General features: G+C 37.3%; 1 protein-coding gene across 1 annotated transcript in view; it reads left to right on the forward strand.

The window, feature by feature from the left end:
- SLC7A14 (solute carrier family 7 member 14) overlaps positions 1 to 21,875 on the forward strand; it is a 1,267,904-nt gene that overhangs the window by 232,331 nt on the left and 1,013,698 nt on the right. The window lies entirely within an intron of this gene.

Here is a 21,875-nt window from a genome sequence, read left to right on the forward strand (position 1 = left end):
TCTGCCTGTTTCCCAGTAAGTGCCAGTATAAGCTCTGTCATCTGACCATAAATCAGATTAAATGGGTAATCAGATAATGAAAGTCTGCTGTTGCTCCCTTTTAAATCTGAGTATGAAATTATTAATTTGTATAAAAAACTCTGACCATTTTTGTACCCCAAAAATTCCCAGTTATAGTATCTGTCATCATGCCAGTTGTCCAGCTACTATGTTGTAGCCAGAATATGTCAAGCTACACAATTCATTCTGCTGGAACTATTCATATTTTGCTAAACTGGAAAAGAATTCAGCTTCAGAATGCATACTGTGTTTTCAATTTCTGATATTTCTAAGCACAGAGTATCTCTCTGATTATTATTATTACATTTAAAACTAAAATGGCCAAGTTGAAAAAATTCCATTGATTGTTTTCATAGGTACATAAACACCAATTCAGAAAGTTACCATGGGGTTGTGCACCTTATGGTAATAATTTTTGATTCAGTGACAGCCCTATCATGGTGCTGCAACACACCAAGTGACCTGTTCCTGCAGCCATATTAAGTGCTAATCATGCATTCTGTGGGCGAGACATATACTAATGGGGTCTATATGATATGATCAAAGTTCCAAAACTTAAAATCATTAAAGGACAAACTTTAATGACCGAAGTCTCGGAACTTCGAACACAAAAAAAAAAAAAAAAACTCTATGCAAGAGGACAAGCCCCCCTGCACCCCCACACCCTCCGCTACTTACATATAACCAACTCTGAATCGCACTACAGTGTTCTCTATGGCGATCTCAGTTATATGCTTTGAGGTTTTACAACTTCGATCATTAAAGTTTGTTCTTTAATGATTCGAAGTTGTAAGACTTTGATCGGAACCCTACTAATGAACCATGTCCTTTCCCCTGGAACTGCCTGCGGTAAGGTATTTAAGGAATCACTTGGCTGCATAAATGAATATGGCCATTCACAGCCATTCGTGTTAATGAGCACAACCAGCAGCTTGAGTTCACCCGTCACCAGAGGAGTAAATGGCAAGGAGATCAATGGATACGAAATGCTGCAGGTGTGTGCATGCATGCATGCATGTATATAAGGAACTGCGTGTGTGGGTGTGTGTCTGCCGGGGTGGTCAGAATAGGGGGTTAGTGAGGGTGTAGGTTTGGGTGTATGTGGGTGAATGGGTAAGTGTGTATGTAAATGTGATCAGTTGGGGAGGGGTCTCAGTGTTTGTGTGTGTGTGTGTTTGTATGTGTGTATGGGGGGGTAGGGGAGTGGCTGTCATACCTGCTCACATCCCCAGACTAATGAGCAAGTCTGACAGCATTGTTGGAGGAGGGACACTAGACACCATGGTACTCTAAAGTGCATGCCTTAAAGGCACTAAGAAGATTCACACCTGTACCCTCCCACCTCTTACAGAGGATATTAGTTCTATGTGCCACCACTAGACATCAGGAATAACATGAAATGATAATTAAAACTGAAAAAAGTAAGGTACAAAGTAGTGTGAAAAGGACTTCAACCCTGAACCTTTGACACATAAAATAGCAGCATTAGCCAATGTAGCAAGTTTCTTTATTATAACAGCATGAGTATCTTGGGCATTGTACAATACTTGCAACAGTTTGTGAGCTAAGAGGGAGCAGGACAAGGAACATATATGCGGACCTCTCCCCCTTGTAGCACAAGAAATCAAAACAAGACAAAAATGCACTGTCAGGAGTGTATTGCAATTATTCCTGTTATAAACATAGTTACTAGAATGACAGCTTTTGCACTAGCATGCAATTAATGAAGGATATGAAGTAAGAAACTTTAATGATGGAATGTAATCTTCTGTTATTTACTAGAACAGGAAAAAAATGAGACTCCAAGAATGTTGTGACGAAATAGGGACATGTAATGGGGTACGTGGCATGCATGCATGCTTGTGAGAGTGACTGTGGGTGCTGCCTCTGCTAACATAATGCACCCTCTGCCGTTATTAAATAGCACAGGATGTGCTGATCCACACTTGCAGCAGTTAACAGCAATTCAGAAGCATGCAGATCAGCTGATAATGAGGTCTTTCCTTATTGTGGCTAATGTGTCTGAATCACAAAATACTACATCGTGGAACTGGCCCCTTTTTAAAACAGCTCTTACAGTGGGTGGTGGACATGTTTCTGAATGTTGCGAAAGTTTCATATGAGATAAATCTGCTTAAATCACGTATTCTGCCCATTTTCTTTTCCTTTTTTATGGGATAAACTACAGAACTATATTAAATAAGTACCTATATTTTTGTCTTCCCAGTGCAAGAATTGCCTTATGATTGATTAATGCATTTGGGTTGTCTTAATATCATCCACACTTTTCATGAACCAATTATTTTACTTTTGTTTGAGCCTTCATCTTGTATTTTTAAATGATGTTCTCCTCCTTTTATGTATTTCATTCCTAAATATGGTATATACACTTTGTTGAGTCCATTGCAACCCTTTCATTTTTCTGTTATATGTCATATCTGACATCATTTTTTATAATTACATATTAAGCTCCTTTTAGCCATTCATTACTTTGCTTTTGGTAAACACAGTGCAGCATTTTGTCTGCCTCAATCTCTACTACCTGCCTTTGTCATGGGGTAACTGAAGTCTTCACAGCTGCATAATACTTCTTGCTTGCTACTGCTGATGTTTATTCCTATGAAAACCACTTCTCACCTGCTTTCTTTGCCACTTTGCTGCACTGCCCTTACTTTAGACCATCTGCTGTGGTTGATCCATTACTGCTTTGTTCTCCTTTTGCGAGCAGTTGTTTTACACTGTTGTATAGCGTGCAAAAGGGTATATTTTAGCAATTCCTCCAGTACTGCTTAGTCCATGTCTCTTCATTTTGTACCTTCATGCATAATAGTCATGTTACACATCTTTCTCTTCTATGAACATACAATGCATAATATTCTGTACAGACTGAAAAGGGTTAGCTCTGGTAAAGACACATTTGGTATGCCACTAGTAACAATCCTTTTCACATGAGCACATTCTTTTTACTATGATCTTGTGTGTCCTTGTGTCTAACCTGTGTCTTACAGGCCACCATCTTATGAAACCATCTAGGGACTTCGCAACCAAAGTTTTATACTGACTTTTGTGAATTTCTGTGTGAAATACCTTAACATAATTTGGGTAACACCATCTAATCCAGCTAATTCTCCTGAAAGAATTTTGTGCAAATCAAAATTCTGAGGAAAAGTAAGACAATGTATAGCACTACAAAGACTGAATCTCAAAACAGTATTAATCTAACTGCTTGAGTAAATCCTGGTGCAGATTATCAATTTTTACCAGAAATGCTTTGTCATATCTGCCTAAAAGTGCAGAAGGAATATTTATCATTTAGCCTTTTTTGGAACAGATTTATATCTGTGAACGTGGCATATCTGCTAATTAACCTTTTTGTATAAAATTATAACAATACCAAAAGGAATTAACAAATGTATATTAGTGTGTGAGATGAAGAGGGAATATACAAAATTTTGATTTGTTTTCCTTAACTATGCTTTACTGAACATTAAGAGAAAGGGACCATCTCACTTTTTAAAACCTTTAGTTATGATCAAGGGCACTGCAGCTAAGAAACTGTTTGGTCTTTGCAGTGTTTGCATTGAAAAAAAAATCATGCAGATTCTGCACTTATTTATTAGTAAGGGCTTTAGAAACAAGTGTGGTGGTTGGTGGAACCTCTTTTTATTCTATGTTTTTCTCATTGGTAAGTATTCAGATTGCAAGTAACCATTTTTACATGTGTCCTGCTTCTAAGATGGCACAAAGCATACATTTAGTAAAACACATAAAGCACACTTTATAATCTGTATATATCAAGACAATCAATTCTAAACTGAATACAATGTATTTTCATTTCTGTCATACAAGCAGTAAAACAATGTTGTCCATTCATCTGACTGAGTTGTATTTATTAGACTACAGTCTGACTAGCCCAGCTCAGTGACAAGGCATTTGCCAGCTATTTATTTTCTAACTGATCTCATGATCTTAGACATAATTATACTACTTTAAGGATTTAGGTAGTGAAATCTCCTGCAAGGTGGTTTAGGGGCTTTCACCATCAAGATTTTTGATGAATGCCTGCTCACTGAGATGGAACTTTTGAAATGATACTTCATAGTTTCATAGCAAGACAACATACAACCTAGGATATTAAACTATATCAGGGGAACAATCTGCTTGGTAACAAATACCAGTGCATCATGATATCACTCATTTATTGAATGGCAAAGGCAGATAGAGCTGCTCTCCATAGGCTACAATTTACAAAGATATTAAACTGATGCCCCATCTCTCTGTATTAATGGTAGATATCCTTCCATATCACTGTTTCAGTATACCTTACATTAGGAATGCCCTGCCAAGGGTAGGCCAACATCCGGCAAGTATACCAAAGCCTTAGGTTGTAATAGGGATATTGTACATCACACGTATGCTCCCTGCTCATGGCATGGGGCATAAAGATGATGTACCTTCCTCAGAATATCTTTGCCTCTAGTCCAAACGCCATTTCTGATTGTTTGTCTGAACACTCTTTTGTCTGCAAGTTGCCAAGCCATTTTCAGATAAGTGGACCAATTGGGGTTTTTCCTTCTTATCTTGGTTTTTGTGGTTGTTGGATTATTTGTCATCCAGAAAGGGGAAATGCCAGTGTGGGAGACAGATTCCCCATAAGGACCGTCACAAGCAGTGTTTGTTTTGCTTGGGTACTTCTCACGACCATACGTCTTGTCCTATTTGCCAAGCATTTGTGCCTAAAACTTTGGATAGTCATCTCTCATCTTTAGCTATTTACCTAGAGAACCAATATCTTAAATTGTTGGTCCAGGATGCAGTGATGGAATTGTCCTAGCCTAAGGGTCAGCTGTCCATAAAGAAAAAGACCAAGATAGTTCAATCAGATTCTTCTGCTGTACTGCCTCCACTAGACATCTCTCTCAAGGCTGGTGAAAGCCTAAAGGATCACCTGGTTCTTCAGTTGGATTCCTCTTCAGCGATAACTATGGAGGCTGGTATGGACCTGGCTTCTCACATGTCCTCAGAGACTCTACAGATGTCCATTTTAGCCTAATGGTGTTCTGCAAATCTTTGTTTATGAGGAGATTCCCACTACGCTGATTGTCAGCAGTGATCTGAACCACCTAAGATATTTAGAGGTGATGTCCCTCTGAAAAAGAAGCAGAAGACTAAGCATATTTCCCCTTCTCCTAGGGATCCTCAGCATGAATGGCAGGATTTCACATGGGTTCTGTTTAATGTTCCTATGGCTTTGAAGCCCCCTCAGGGAGTTTCTGTTCCTGCCCCCCTTGGTCTTCTACTCCCTTTAAGAAGCCTAGGGAGCAGGATTCTTTTGATGAGGAAGTAGATTCTGATGAAAAATCTTTGGCCTGTTCCTCCTAAATTCCCTTTCCTTTGGACTGTGGTTCTGAGGAAGAGGACTCTATTAGTTCAAATTCTCCTTTTGAGGAGATTTCCATTGGGGATACTGTTTTCCATATGATATGGACTCTTTCCAATGGGACTGTACCCAGGTTGCTGATGTTCAGAGGGGGTATTATGACCTCCTTCAAATGGAGTCTCCTAAGCACTCTGCTGTCCCTTCTGTTCTAGCTGCTTCGTTAGGCACTTTTTCCACAGCTTCTCAGGCTCCTGATTCCAATCTGCCTGCTACTGTGGCATTTAGGGTTGTGAATTACCAGGCCCATATATCCAGGTATGTTTTGGCTCTCCTGTCTCAGGGCTTTTCAAGTTGTTTCAGGTTTTCCTGCTTCTGACGGAAGGCTTTGGCCCTGTCTTTTTCGGGGTCCTCTTAGGTAGCTTGCCATTTGACTAAATGTAGTTATGATGCGACTGATGCCTCTTTTAGAGCTTCTGACTCTATTCTTCTGTTGAGGAGGTATTCCTGGCTTCCCATTCAGCCTCTGTCTGATGATATTAAGGCCAAGATGATGGATGCTCCTCTTGACAATAGAAATCTCTCTGGTTCTGCAGCTGCTGAGCTTTTTAAGTCCCTTCAGGTAATGGATAAGGCTATATAGGAATTAAAATATATTTTTGTTTCCCCTGTTCCCAAATTTCAGAGGAATTATCCTACCAAGTCTGCCTTTGTTCATAGGCTGACTTGCTGTCTTCCCAAAGGTAAAAAGGGAGATAGCCTCTGTAACCCTTTTGAAGATATTTACCAGATTAAATAAACAAGACCTACCCTTCACAAAACCAAACAGCTGGCAGTCAAGTCTAACATGACTCTTGGTATCATCATTTTTGAGGCCAGTTATAATACATTCCATGACTTTGCAGATGCGGCTTGTAAAGTTGACAGGTCTGTTATTACCTGAGTCAGTTGTAAGGCCGCCCATATGAAGGGGCTTCATTATTGCCATGTACCAGTCATCACGGACAAAACCAGTACCTACACTTAAGTTCAACAGTTTTAGGAGTGTGTCTGCAAAGGCATGTTTAATACTACTAAGTAAGCGACCAGATATGTCAATAGGTCCCATGCAGGAAATATGTTTTGTGGTCTTGGTTCATACTTTTAATAAATAATCTGTAGAGATAACTGGGAGAGTAAGGAATTCAGATATTTCAGGTGTTTTAATAAAATTGTAAGGGGTTAAGTTGGAACTAAATTTGATCACAAGTATGTTGACAATGTTTGTTAGATTAGAATAGGAGATACCATCATGAAAAGAAAATGTTCTGAACAATGTAGGGTAATTGTTTGAAGTTACTAATAAAAAGACATTTTTTTTCAAAAGGTTGCAGTTCCTGAAACTAATGAGAAAGGTGGAAAGAGTTGTATTTGTCCTCAGAAGGATGTTGTAACAGACTAACGATTGCTGACCAAAGGGTCAAAACTCCGAAAGGCCTTGGGTTATTTAGGACCTGTTCATAAAGTGCTAGTCCAGGAGAGAATGTCTAGGACATATGTTGGATATGATGGGTACACTTTGCTTCCCTACAACTAACCGATGGCCAGTTGATCATATGCTAACTGACCAAACTGGCTGAATTGACATTTGCTCGTAGGTCCGATTGTTGACATATTTTTACATTTATCATACGATCCCATTCCTTCTTTCACAAGACAGAAATAAATTGTTACTGACTCTGCCTTATCCAGTTCTACTGAAATGAGTTGTAGTATTTCAGAAGAATGGTTCTAATGCACTTCCCCACCCTTCTAGTATTTCTCTATCCTCTGATCTTCCTTTCATATCTTAAATAGTATCAGACAGGTGCTTACACCTTCCTTTCCCCACTGATGTAAGTTACAAAACTGTAGGTCAAAACACATCATATCTTCCTCATATTTGTCTTATTTTAACAACTCTGTGCTTTGAACACCTTAGCTGGACTCTGCCCTGTCATTCATATCTTATACTGACACCATTTGCAATAAATTCTAGAAGCAGCTAAATTAGCTTTTTTTTTGTCTTGTACTTTTGGTCTTCTATGTCATGAAGCCAGATCAGCTTTCAGGAAAAAAGAGGTTCCTGACTTCCCAGTTAGAATATGATCTGAATATTTGATCATTAGCGCCTTTCATTCATCACTAAAGCTATCTAGGTTCTTGCCTTCCACCCTTGCCTTTAGCATAACCACAGAGCTACATAGTGCTGATCGATATTTGGTTATCTTCTACTGCGGTTACTAATTTTGCATTACAAGATCCCTCACTTACCTTCTTTCTTACTCTTCTGATTTTGTCTAGCAGAGTCTTTGGTCTTTTCTTCCTCACAAAGCTACCTTACCATCATCTCTCAAACTCTTCTTAATGCAAGCCTTCTTTCTATTGCAGATATGAACAATCTACACCCTTACACTGTTAGATAAGTATGCCATTAGACTTCTGGCTACAAAGGTGGCCGTCTTTAAAGCAGCAGTTAAAATATTTCAGTAGTTCACTACATTGTTATGGTCAATATAGAAATCTTTGCAGATTAAGAGATAGAAAAGGATGCTATATTTATTTGTTTGTACGAAGAACAAAGTGCATAGTAATAGTGCTGGTATCGAGTAGAAAGTCACTATATTTGCCTTCTCTGGAGTGCTTTGCTAGTAATGAAGAAACAGTTCAAAGGTCAAGGCCACCACTTGTTAACCATGAAGCAGTAACCTTGTTGCTAACTTATGTAAAGGAAACAGAATACTCGTGTTACCTATAGAAGAAGTTACCTTATAGATGAACCTACCAGAGAAAGGAACCAGTGGGTAAAATAAAAACACAACACAGACAGTCACACAGAGCAATCACCAAGTGAGCAATCACCAAAATAAAAAGTATGGAGGATGTAGATTGATTGGTCGATTGAACACAAACCCATTCCCCAAGTCTTATTGCTGATTGTACATTTTAAAAGTAGGTTGGAGTTCTCAACAACAATAGAAACACATTCACACTACACAAACTTTTGTTATAGCATGTTTATGTTGTTTAAAATTGGGAGTTTATTACAAATAATACCCACCTTTCAAATCTTGCTATTTAATTTCCTGATTTAAAAAGAGAAAAGAGAATGAAAAAACACATTTTTTGAAAACACAGACAGACAGACCGATGTGTTGTGTGGTTTTGTGGTTTCTGTCAAACTAAGTATTAAAAGTTTCTTTCATTATTATCGTAAATAATTCTATAAAATTTAAAAAATTCAGACAATTCTTGATTCTAAACTTTTTTTATTTACATTTAATTGCATTCGGTGAGATGTTATGTTGTTGAAAAGCGGACAAATAAACGGACCGTTTTTTACCAACATAATTATGCCATAAAAAATAAGAAGAAAACAATGCTCTTTCAAAGCATGTACTAGACAACATATGGGACATTTTTTTTTCCTTTATAAATTGTGTGGTTTGTGAAAGTTGGGGGGGGGGGGTCCCCAATTCTCTTGAATTAAAAGAATTAGAACCTGGTTTAAAACACATACGTATTTATAACATATAAATTAAAAGTAAAGAATTGATATTAATTGATATATTGATTACCCCTATAAATACACAGGAATAATACACAGTTTTTATTATCTCATTTTATTTCCACCTTAGTGGTAATATATAAAATGATATTTTTTGGGGGGGGAGTATACAGTTATATTATATACTATACTTGGGGTTATTTTTTAAGTTGTAAAAAACTAGCCCATCATTTTTTTGTATGGGCTTTTTTCTATAACGAAAGTGTTGGAATTGTTTATAAAGATTGTTTTCCTTCATGACCAAGTGACACAAAGAAGAAAGTAGAGAAGCAGAAAAAGGACAGATGGGTCAGGAAAAGGCCGTCTTGTTTGCTAGTTGTAATGACTGAAAGTTACAGGGGAACGGATGGCATTAGTAAATAGCATGCATTATTATTTTGTACCAGGAGTTACAGCAGAGAACAAGTCACAAGAAGTGAAACAGCCTGTCACTGATTTTATTGGATACAGTCTTTGTTTTATCTGTAAGGTATGGAAACCAAGGTTAAAGACAGTAAATACTAATATAACCAGACTATGAGAATAACCTTAGGAATCTAGAAAAGCCATATGGCTAGCTGCTTGTGTGTCAGGACTTGATAGAGACATGCTGCACTTCCTTTAAATGCATGTGTTGGTACAAATCATTATGACAGTGTTTCTAGATATTCTGAGAAATATCAACATATTTCTGTAAACCGAAAAAGCAGAATGAAATATAATTCTGATAATGGCATAACTTTTCAGCCCCTAGTAATGAGTTAGGATGTCTTATGTGCTGCCAGATAACCAAAGCAGGACTTAAGATTGGGCTCTTGAAGGCCAGCCATTATGGGAAGGATGAATTTGCCAATATTTACCCTTTCCAGGCAGGTAAAGTGGAGAGGGAAGGATATTTACCAAGTTACAAACCCATTTTGAAGAACACAGATTAAGCACTTGTTACTGAGATGTGATAATGTCAGAAGGGAGCATGTGCAAAAACACAAACATTCTTCTAGTGTCACTAGAGCTTGTCCCAGTGACAGCATAAAGTGGAGAGGGAAGGATATGTACCAAGTTACTAACCCATTTTGAAGAACACAGATACTGAGATGTGATAATGTCAGAAGAGAGCATGTGCAGAAACAAACATTCTTCTAGTGTCACTAGAGCTTGTCCCAGTGACAGCAAAAGAAAAGAGCAGCCTGACTTTGGCGGAGACATATTACTCGGCAACATTTCTATCAGCATGCCCCTTAACCTGAGCAGGCAACATGGTGACATCTCCAAGTGTGGGTACAAACCCCCCATCACCTCTTCTTTTCCCCTTAAATCCACAGTCTTTAGCAACACAATCGAACTATTTGTAACAAACCCACAATGGAACTCTAACTTTTGTTTAAGACCATATCTTTAGTAAGCACTTTATGCGTGCATTATTATTTACATTAACTTCTAAAATTAACTATTTTCTTGCTGTTATTTCATCTCTTGTTTGTTATGTTATCTTTGTAAATTTATCTGCTTCTTTGTTATTTTCTAAAGCTCTCAATATGCACATGTAATTGCCTTTTGGTTTAGGATGTGGCTGAAAAGGGTCTTGTGCTAGTCCCCTCTACCAATTAACAAACTAAAATAAAAGAAGTCCCCTGGTATTCTGTAGATATCATAATCAGTTGATGGTGAAGGTACACTCCTCTTGTCTGTATCTGACCAAAGCTTTTGACACCAAACTATACTCTGGCATAGTGCAGAAGATTACCAAACTAAAAATACACAACTGTGTAAACCATTGGGTTGCAAACTGGCTGACACAGGAAATCAAGATAGGGGACACTACTTCCATGAAAACACCAGTCACCAGAGCTGATTGTAAGTTAGAGACAGTTATCAGATCCTCAAATGACTCAACCATCCTGCAAGAAAGCTTGTCACAAACAATTGATTCCAAAGACATGGGCTAAAGTTAAATGCCAAGGAGTGCATTATTGTATCCTTTGGGAAATTGACTACACTGGAAAGTTACCACATTGATTATATGCCCCTAAAATTTGATGAAATAGTTCAGGACTGAAGAACATATGTGGACAGTGGCCTAATATTTGACAAACGTGCCCACTGTGATAAGAAAATCCTCCTGTATTGCTCAGCTTATAAGCAGACAGATAGCTTTCAGATAAGAAGATGGCATTATCCTCTTTTACTTAACCCTCATTAGGCCAGTCACTGAATATATTGCCCACTTTGGCACATGCAACAACATGAATGCCCCTATAGGTTTCTCACATAGAGAATGCAGGACATAAAATATCCTACATGGACCACCTCAAAGCTCTGTCACTTATATTGGGTATCTTACAGACTGGTGAGAAGGGACCTGTGTCTAGTATATAAGGTATCATCTGACCCAATACTCATGGACCTACTGCACATCTGCAAGTCAAATGGTACCAAACATACTCGGTCCAGGGACCTAAGCCCTTTCTGCAACATAAACAGAGCCATATGGAGGTGCAGGTACTTTTCTAGGAGGATACCACTTCTCTGTTACAGACTCCACAAAAAACAAAGCTCATCACTGTCCCTGTTCAGGTGTAACTTGGATCTATTAATGGGCACTAGGAAATTTACCATAGGGCTGTCCTCTGTACCACTGATGGACATGGACAGTATCTAAATCTCTCTATCCCCCAGTAGCATCTGCTATAAATTGTCTTTGACATTTCCCCAGAAATAATCACTGTCTTATGGGTGGTATATAAACATATATCTGTGAAAAAGACAGGGTAATTATTATTAACAAATGGGGTAAATGGCTTGTCTGAAAATGGTCTCTAAGGGCAGATAGCCTAGTACTCGCATATGAATCTGTACCTGTAAGGCAATGTGCAGTTAATGTGCCCCTCATTTTGATACTGACAGATCGGGTCATGGAGTTCAGAATATTTCAGAGCAAGGTAATTATGCTAATTAAAATATGCCTCAACTTGCCTAAAAGTATACAATTTAAATTTTTTACATGAAGTACATTTACTTGACCATGTTAATCCTTTTATGGTTATAGTGGTTTACAGCACAGAAACTTGATATTAGATATGCTAACCTTTTCTGATGCACTGCTACAGTGTACAAGTTTGTATTTTTTCATTTAAGATTCATGTTCTCTTGCTGATATCTTTCTTTAAAATGAAATGTAGTACATCCATTTGTTTATATCCTAGAAGTCCATTTCTTCTGATTTCAGTTCAAGGCAAATAATGCTGTTCTGTCTCTACAGGCACACAGTCTCTGATGTAGTCTTCTAATGAGGCTTACATCACATATCAATTTGCATTTGATCAATAGCTTCAGCAGAAGCATAGGTCCTGTCATTAGGCATTGCATTACACAGAAATGCTGTCCTTTGCTTATTACAGAACGTGCTGTGTTTGGTCTAATGATTGGACCTTAGCTCATCTAATTACACATTTCTCAATACCCTAACAGCTTGCTCACTAATTAAGGCATCTTTCATGAAAATGTTTATGTTACAGTTGAATATCAGCCTGCCTCAGGTGGATTGAAATAAAAGCTGTAGTTGGCGGCATTGATCCGCTGAAACATGCCACAGAGCCACTCTAATGCAGTATTCGTAGTGCCATTTGGGGGTTGTAAAATGGGTCAGTTTTAGTAAATGTGCCTTGTCAAATATATTTTCTCACTATGGTTTTCTTACAGGATGGCAATCCATTTTGTAACTGATGTTGAATGGTCAATCACATATACTGCTTCTACAGATTTCATGATTCATAATGAGTCCACCATAAAATTCCTCTACAGATTTCACGATTCATAATGAGTCCACCATAAAATTCCTTTGGACAGTCCATGAAAACCACATTAGCCTACACCATTGTTTTAGTATGATATTCATTTTGTTTCAAAGGATGAAAATCTACATGAACTGAAGCCTTCTGTATAACAGCACCAGGTCTGCTTTAATCTGCTTGTGTGCCGTTACATTAGTGATAAATGAGTTCCTGTTTTCATGTGGGGTATGGTAGCGTTCATCTTATTATTGAGTAATCAGTTTAGTCATACTGCCATACTGCATGACTGCAGACCTAATGAGAATGTGTTTATTGTTCATCAGCTTAAGAATTATATGACATGCTGATGATTTTAAAGTAACAAAAGCTAAACTACTATGCTTATATCTGGAATTTATTAATGCTGCATTTTTATTTTTAATTAAAGTTAAAAGTGAGCAGAAATGCACAAGAACAGTCTATGTGCTTATTTACATCTGGAATTGAGGTCCTAAGTTTCTGTGTAATTCTCTATTCACTTTGGAAGTGACACTTTTAAATCTGACAATGTTGCTTTAGCATAGATTCTTCCTTCTCTCCCCAAATCGAAGATTTTCATAGGTTTCTGATCATCACCATGGTGTTTTGTGTTCCAGATGTAGATGTTAAGAACTTTACATCAAGAGTGAAGCAAAACAGAGCTCAAGAGGTGAGCCTTGATAGCCCTGCCAAGAACATGAAACAACTAAGTTGTGATTAGAGAGAACTGACATAACACTTTGTAGTACATGGAGCATCTGTTGCCCTGATGTACTTACAAGTTACATGAAGAAAGGGTATGGGAATGCAAAGTGTTTTACAGCTTTAAAAGCAATAAAACATAGCACTGCCACACAAACAGTGGCCAGAAGTGATGTGTTTCAGAATATATTGTTTTAAAAACTGTTAAATACTTCACCCTGGCACATTTTTATGATGGGGAAGTATATTACAGCTTTCAAAGCTGTTTTAGCTTTTCACCAGACAAGTGTCATGAGGTAGTTAGCACTAGCTGTTGTTGTGCTGTGCTGCAAGAATAGAGCTTGATGTCACTGAAATCTGTTTAACAAGACTTAAATCACATTTCTCTTCTCAGAGATGGACTTAATAAAGCTGCAATGCTTATAAAGTCTTTTAAAGTTGGAGTTAATTTATTTTTCCAGTTCCTGGTGATTACTTTCCTTGCAATTATTAGAAAACTCCATAGAGGCAGATAGTTTATTTTCTTTACACAATCAAGATGAGAACAGCCAGAATTACTACTACTTAAATACCTGGATGAAACTTAAAGAACTGCTAAATACACAGTCACTAATATGTTAGTAACAAACCTTATTTCATGAATATTTAGAGTTTTAGATACATAGTAGACACTTTTTCCATATAGTTGGCTTTGTCGTGTGTTTTTCATCTGTTTGTTTGTTTAAATAATTTATCTATATATTTTAATTGTTATACTTTATCTAATTGTTAAATCTTAATAAATTTTTTTAAAAAAAAATGTACTTAATAAAGTGGTCTTTTTCTTGAATTTGAAAAGTAATCATGGCACTCCACGCACTACATGTAACCTGTATTTATGTTTTCGTCCAGTAAATACTATAAACTCCTAACCAGTACGTGTATCTTTATTCAGTAATTGTTCTTAGAAAATGTTCATATTTTCTATTTTCAAGTCAGTGCTCCTGTACTTCTTGGCTACGTCTTAGCATCACAGCTTTTAAGGCAGATATATTTGCTATATTTCTGTGAACATATGCAAAACTGCAAAAATAAGGATTGCATCTCATTTTATATATCTTTTTAAGAGTAAACCTCAAACCTGCCAGTTGAAAACATGCTCAGAATTGAGTAGGGTTGTACAAATCTTCAGTTCTTGTGTATAACAACCATAATAGACAGATGTTTAGTAGTTTATTCAATGCTTTCTCTGAGTGCTCATTGATCTAATGAAGCCTCAAGACTGAGGCCTGAGATGTCCCAAAGAGATCAGCAAATACTTAGGCAGAAGGTTAAAATATCGCGCATTGCGTAAAGATAGCTATTTGAAGTACATACATTCAACTTATCGGCATTAAAAACCCGTGGCCAAAAAAGAGTGTGTCTGAAAAGTCTTAGTTTTCCAACAAAATTGTTTTTGTCCCCATGATGGGGGTATGGCTATCCATATTACCACCATGGCTAAAGATAACCTAGAAAGAAGATCTGCAGTTGCGGTGAGTCAACCTAAATTTTTCCAAGAGTGCGAACTTTCTACAAAGACATTTTTAACCACATGTACTTATAAGCTAGCATGTTTATCAGATGTCTCTACATCCTGTTTTCTGCTGCACCTCATACTAGCTTTTGTATTATCTTACTTATGCTGTAATACATATTCCTTCATTATCAAGCAGTGCGTTACATGCAGTAAGGTGTGCTGAACATCATTATCAAGCAGTGCTTTACATGCAGTAAGGTGTGCTGAACATCATTATCAAGCAGTGCTTTACATGCAGTAAGGTGTGCTGAACATCATTATCAAGCAGTGCGTTACATGCAGTAAGGTGTGCTGAACATTTGAATGATATCCAGATCGACAACTGAATTACTGATGACTTCTAATTTCATCTCTGTTTTGACTGCAGTACTTTTATTAAGCAGCTTGTTTAATTAAATGCAGATTATTTCATTTATTGGAGTGCAAAAGGAGTAAATGTAAAGACATTGGAGACATACTCAACATCTCTTCCAGTTGAGGTCTCCTTCAAAATTATAATAGAATATTTCATACTTATACAAAATATGTATCTACAGACCTTGCATTTATTTCTAAGGTGCTACCACAGACTTTTAGGTTGGACCAAAAGGCTTTTTAACTGCACAAGTAAATGCAATGAGTTTCACAACAGTCTGTATCAGTGCAGTGGCTTCTGTCACATTGTATGATGATAGTCAGGTTCATTTATGTTCACAGGTAGTTACTAGGCTTGCAGTCCAGAGGACCATTCTGGAGCCTAGCCCAAACTGCTGAAGGTGACATAACATAAAAATAAGGAAGAAGGCATCAAACCCTGTGCCAAATGAACTATAGCTAGCAGCCTTAATCCAGTTGTCAGACAAAAATCAGCAGACTGACTGTGTTTCTCTTTAATTAAGTATCTAAGCAGCAGCTGGAATACCTTCTTTAAGCCTTGTGCTTACAAAACTCTTCTATGGATATTTTGGCTGAAAAAGCCCTTCCTAAAATGTCACTACAGGTCCTTTCCAAGTCTGGAGGACAAGTTTCCTAAAACTTAGTGCCTGATCCTTCAGCCTCTGTGTCCAGAATTTTCTTTATTGCTCCAAATGGAGTTTTTTTTTTATCTGTGATATAACCAGACATATACAGTTTTTTTTAAGGAAACAGCAGTCAGATAAAGATGAATAAAACAAAAACACAGAAGCCAACCAAATAAATGACAGAAGCTAACTACTAATGATGTTAGCAGAGTTGTGTGATGGTAATGTGAGACAGTGGACACCTGTTGCAGAATTAACATGTATTGCTACGATGCATTTTTTTTATTGAGCTATAGATTTGATAGATCAGAGGTCATCTGCTGTTCAGTTGTATATCTCTGAATATGTGTCTTTTCTGCAAAACAAAAAAAAAATATATATATCAACAATATCTTGAAAACCACAGTGTTTTGGCTTATTTTTATTTTACTCTGCTTGATGATTGATTAACCATGCTGCTCATCTGTATTGTGTCCTATTTTCAGTGTGTCTATATTATATTAGCGAACACATGAAATTGCAAACGCTATATAATCGACCCAAACACTCTGAAAATCCAAAATGTCGAACACACGGTTCAGCGATTTTTTTTTCCCAGGGAAAAAAAATTGCTGATCTGTTAAAAAAAAAAACACAAAGTGGGGGGGGCTTTTCCCCCTTCACTCTCCCATGTGGGGGACTGTGTCCCCCACACCCCCCTACTTAAATATACCAACTCCAAGATCGCACCACAGTGGAGGAAATGGTAAAGAGATGAAAACAGCCCAGTGATTTTTTTTCCTTAGGAAAAAAATCGCTCTTCTGTGCTTTCGGAATTTTGCCATTTCGCGTAAACACATTCGAAACGGTGTTTGCAACTTTAAACGTTCGCTTAAATAATAAGAACCCATTTTTAGTGGTACCTCAGTGAGAAAATATCCAAATATAATACAGAAATGCTTCACATACAATCCACCAGTGTACTAATGCATACAGCATGTAATAGCTGACTATGGCAATAATACTGCCAAAGGCTGAGAGAAAGATGTTATGACTTTATAGTAACTATGTTATAGATTTTTCATAGGCTGAAATATAGCATGATTTTATTTTCCATTATAAAGCAGTCCTAATGCAAAAAGCCTTTAACTGGTTAAATAATCATGGTTTTATTAGACCATTAGGAAGATTCATACAGGTCTTTAAACAACTGCACAATAAATAAGACAGTCTTCACATAAACAAGAATGTGTGTGAATGACTTGTTTATCCATCAGAAATATGGAACCTTTTCTGACTGTCTTAGTAATCACCTTCCTTCTTTCGCTCACCACCTCCCTTCCTCTTAACAACTATCCCATACTTGCATATCAACACACTCCCTAAAAAACTTCAACCCTGAAACGTTTTCTAACTCTCTAAAATGCATAAACTGGAGCTCTCTAAAAACCCTCCCCTTAGACAATGCTGTCATCCACTTCAATATAACATTCCTCAGCCTAGTAAATACTTTTGTCCCCTCTAAAACCAAAATAATAAAAAGCAGCACTGCCCCATGGTTAACCAAAGAAATCACAACCTTTATGCGTTTACATGACAAAGCCTGGAGACATTACCAGAAATATAAAACTCCCTCCTAACTAACTAAATTTAAAGTACTTTTGTAACAAAGTAAAAAAACTTGTTACATCTAACTGCAAATCCTATTTCTCTATACTCCAAAATAACCACAAGACAAACCCCCAAAAATTCTGGAAGGGTATCACTACCCCCTCAACCCTGGCAAAAAAAGATAATCCTTGCCCTGATCCAAATGCCTCTGACTTGGCCTTATAGACACCATAGCCAACCTAACATCATCCTTCACCAACAATTCTTCATCTTCACCCTCTTCTTCCTCCTTCGTCACAACCAGCTGTCTTCCCCCTCCCGTCTCCATCAAACCCATCTCTACATCTACCATAAAAAACTCCTTATGAACTTGAAACTTTGCTCGAACGCCCCTGACGACCTTTCTTCCTACTTTCTAAAAGCAGCTGCTGAAGCCATCGCTTTCCCTATCTCCATTCTAATAAACCTTCTAATCCAAGAAAGCTATGTTCCCCAACTCTGGAAAAAGGCCTTTATCATACCACTTCATAAAGGGGGCAACAATAACAATATTCCCAATTTTTGTCTTATTGCCATCTTATCCCCATCTCAAAAATATTACAAAAATGCATTCAACTACAACTTTTACCCCACCTCATAGATAACCAGGTGCTCATCCCCACACAACATGGGTTCAGACCTGGCCACAGTACTACCACCGCTTTCCTCTCCTTCCTCGAAACCGTCAATAAAGTTTGTGATTCTGGCTGTCTAGTGTCTACCCTCCTTCTGGATTTATCCAAGGCATTCAACACTATCTGTCATAACCTTCTACTTTCCAAACTCTCCAATCTTAATCTATCCGCCTCTTCTACTAACTGGTTCTTTAGTTACCTCTCTGACAGACAACAAGCTGTCAAATGAAAAATGTGTTATAGCATTTAAAGATGTCAAAACATTTTCTCTGATGCAGTTCTGTAATGGTTACTGTCTGTATGGCAGCCTAAGCCTTAATAGTAACAATGTAACAATGTCTTGATGTAGGAACCTTGCTATAACAAGCTTAACTGCTTGCATACATAAGCTTATCTGTTTACAGTTTTGGAGCATGATTAGTGCATTAAATATATGATGCTGACATCTGTTCTATTTCTTTCTGTTTGTTCCTGTTTTGTAGTCAATTAAAATTTGGCAGTATTTATTAAATGTTGATTAAGTTACCCAATTAACTTTAAGGTTTAAAAATTCCCTGTAAGGATATTGTATAAATTGATTTTTACATCTTGGAGTGTAGCATATAGAGGAAGGTTTACCACTGAAGACTTTGGACCTGGTAAGCTATATACATCCCCTTTGGTCTCCAGCCAATTGCAATATTAAATATGGAAAATTAGATTTTTTGACTAATATGTCATTCAGCATAGATTTAATTACCTGGACCATATGAGGTTTATTCCTGGAAAGGAAGCCATAAATGTGAGTGAAGAATGGAATTATATTTGTAAAGGGTTAAGGCCCACCCTTTTCCCCTTGCAGTTTTAAGCTGAGTGCAGAAAACATTCTTCTACTCATTTGGAAATGTACCTTTCTGTGGGTAAATTGTATGCATACCCATCTTCCTACAAATAGATGATCTGCTTGAGTACCTTTTACAAAGAGCACAAGCTATTTTTACAGTAGTCGTGTAAAGGCCTTTATGTGAATGATAAACATGCTATTTGTCAATACTATAATATGCATTTTGGAGCATTTATGATATTGACATAGGAGCCCAGATCAGGGCATGTACACCTGAGCATCTCAGTTCAAATTCAGTTTCATTTCGGATGATGTATTATCCATGACTGAGTCTGATGGAGTTAATCTTCCTGTAAGCCATTCTTATTGTTTATCTAGCTAATAAAGCAAATGATTTAGAAATAGATGTAGTAATAACAACCTGCTGTCCGTCAGATAGCAGAGCTGTCAAGTCTCTCTTATAAACTTTCATGTGTCAATAAAACAAGAGCTCATTAAATAGTACTTTAAATGTTTTCCATGTTTACAAGAATTTTGGTACAAATGTGGTTTGTTTTGTAATATTTCAGAGTGTAGTATTTTTACGTGTCATTGAAAAGTTTAAATGACAGCCATTGTTGAGCATTAGTTTCTATAATATATATATATATATATATATATATATATATATATATATATATATATATATAGCCCTTGCATACAAAGTGGTTTTCTTATCTAACTACTTCTGTGTCTGCTATGAATTTCTCCAGAACTATTCCTAAATTACATTTATTTTGTATTGTTATAAGCAAATAAATTGCAGTATGATTCTTCTTCCCTAAAGTACATAAATATGGCTTTAGTTCTACACGTCACTGAGTCTGAATTTCACCTGTCCTGGGGGTGGTGTGGGTCATGCTTCTTAAGTGCACACCATATGCTAGAATGCACAGCAGTTTTTTTGTCTGTGTCTATCTAACAAGTGTGGAACACTGACCTCATGGACTTTTGCATTTGAAACTCAGTCTGGAAGCACTGGTTGGTCATGTGACATGCCCAGTCACACAGCAGGTAATTGGAGGCTGAGGGACTCAAATCTTGATTTTAGGAATGCAGCTTATTAACAGCTCATAACCTAAACCCACTGTGCTAACTGAAACGTAGTTAAGGGACATTTTTTGACATTCTTAATGTGAACTTCATTGACCTACAGCTATTTGCTAAACTCTTTAATAATGTTCTTGCATATGAACCTGCAGTGTGACTTACTAGCTGTTTCCCACTGAAGTAAGTAGAAGGATGGCGGAAAAAGGAACATGTAAGGATACATCCAAAAATGACAGGACACTGGGTGATTGATCAGAAGAAGCAACTATAAACTGAAGAACAGAACATGGTCCAACACACTAGTGAGGTACTTCAAAATTTAATGCTGAAGAACAAAATTAGCCAATTTTCTGATGATGTCAGTAATAGCCATATTGTTGCAAAGCATACTTGCCCTTTGTGCAAAAGGTTGTGGGTTCTATTCCCACATGAGGTACATCAATTGCTGACACTGTGCTGTAGCATAAGGAGGGTGCTGCACTCCTAAATGTGTTGACTATTGTATCTGACGTTACACTGAAGTCCCATCTGCTTAAGTTGATGATAGCTCAGGTGGATATAAACAATCCTGTATCACCTAACAAAATGAGTGAGGAAAGTTACCACATGCCTGGTTGCATAAATACCACATTGGATCTCCACTGAAAAGAGGCTATTAGTTTAGTGGGACTTACCAAGTCAGCAAAACATAAATAATAAAACTAAATGGGAAGCGTCAGCTTCCAAAAGTTATGGTATTCCTAGCAGGATGAAGAGATGAGTTGCTTTTAGCAGTAATTTGAATCATCTGTCACATAGTTAAAGAATAATGGGTAATACCACTGGGATGCTGTGGTGTGTGTTAAGTGTCTGTTTCTGCACCCTGAAGTACATCTTCCAAAAGGGTCTATATTATATGTTCGAAGTCTGAAAACTTCGAATCTGATATGATCAACTTTATATGAGCGAAGTTTTCAAACATTGAACATAAAATATAAACAAACTAAAAATAAAAAAACCTACCTGAATGCCCTATGCAGGGGGGCAAGCCCCCCTACACCCCCAAATGGGGAGCTGCACCCCCCACCCCCCCCGCTACTTAAATATATCAACTCCGAGATCGCACTGCATTGAAGTGAAGGGAAATATTCCCTATGACGATCTCCGTTGAAACGTTCACTGTTTGAAAACTTCGCTCATATGATGTTTTCAAACTTCGAACTTACAGACCCTTCCAAAATTGCAAAACAGAAATCATATACTGTTAGCAAAAGGGGTAATAAAAATAACACAGAAAACTTCCTTGTTCACTCAGTGGGGTAAATGATATGGATTAACAGCTGTATAGCTTTTAGGTGTCATTCCTTGGCAGACTCTGAATTCTCCAAGTTTTCTTGGCTGATATCATTGTATGCTTACTTAAGTTTTATGTTCCTAGTCTGCATAGCTTTTTATCTCTGAACTTTTCCAGAGTGCTGTGAGCAAAATCCGTAGCTTGCCTTGTAAAATAAAATGCTCTGTCCCTATCACATAACTTGGGTGTTCTTCAGAATCTCTCACACTATATAGTTTATTTCAACAGAGACTTAAGAAAAAGAATGTATCTTTTTTATTTTTGCTTTGAATTTTTTTCTTTAAGATGTGTTGC

This window comes from Protopterus annectens, chromosome 4.part1 (assembly GCF_019279795.1).
Source record: "Protopterus annectens isolate FY-2018-M chromosome 4.part1, PAN1.0, whole genome shotgun sequence".
In the NCBI taxonomy this organism is placed as follows: Eukaryota; Metazoa; Chordata; order Ceratodontiformes; family Protopteridae; genus Protopterus; species Protopterus annectens.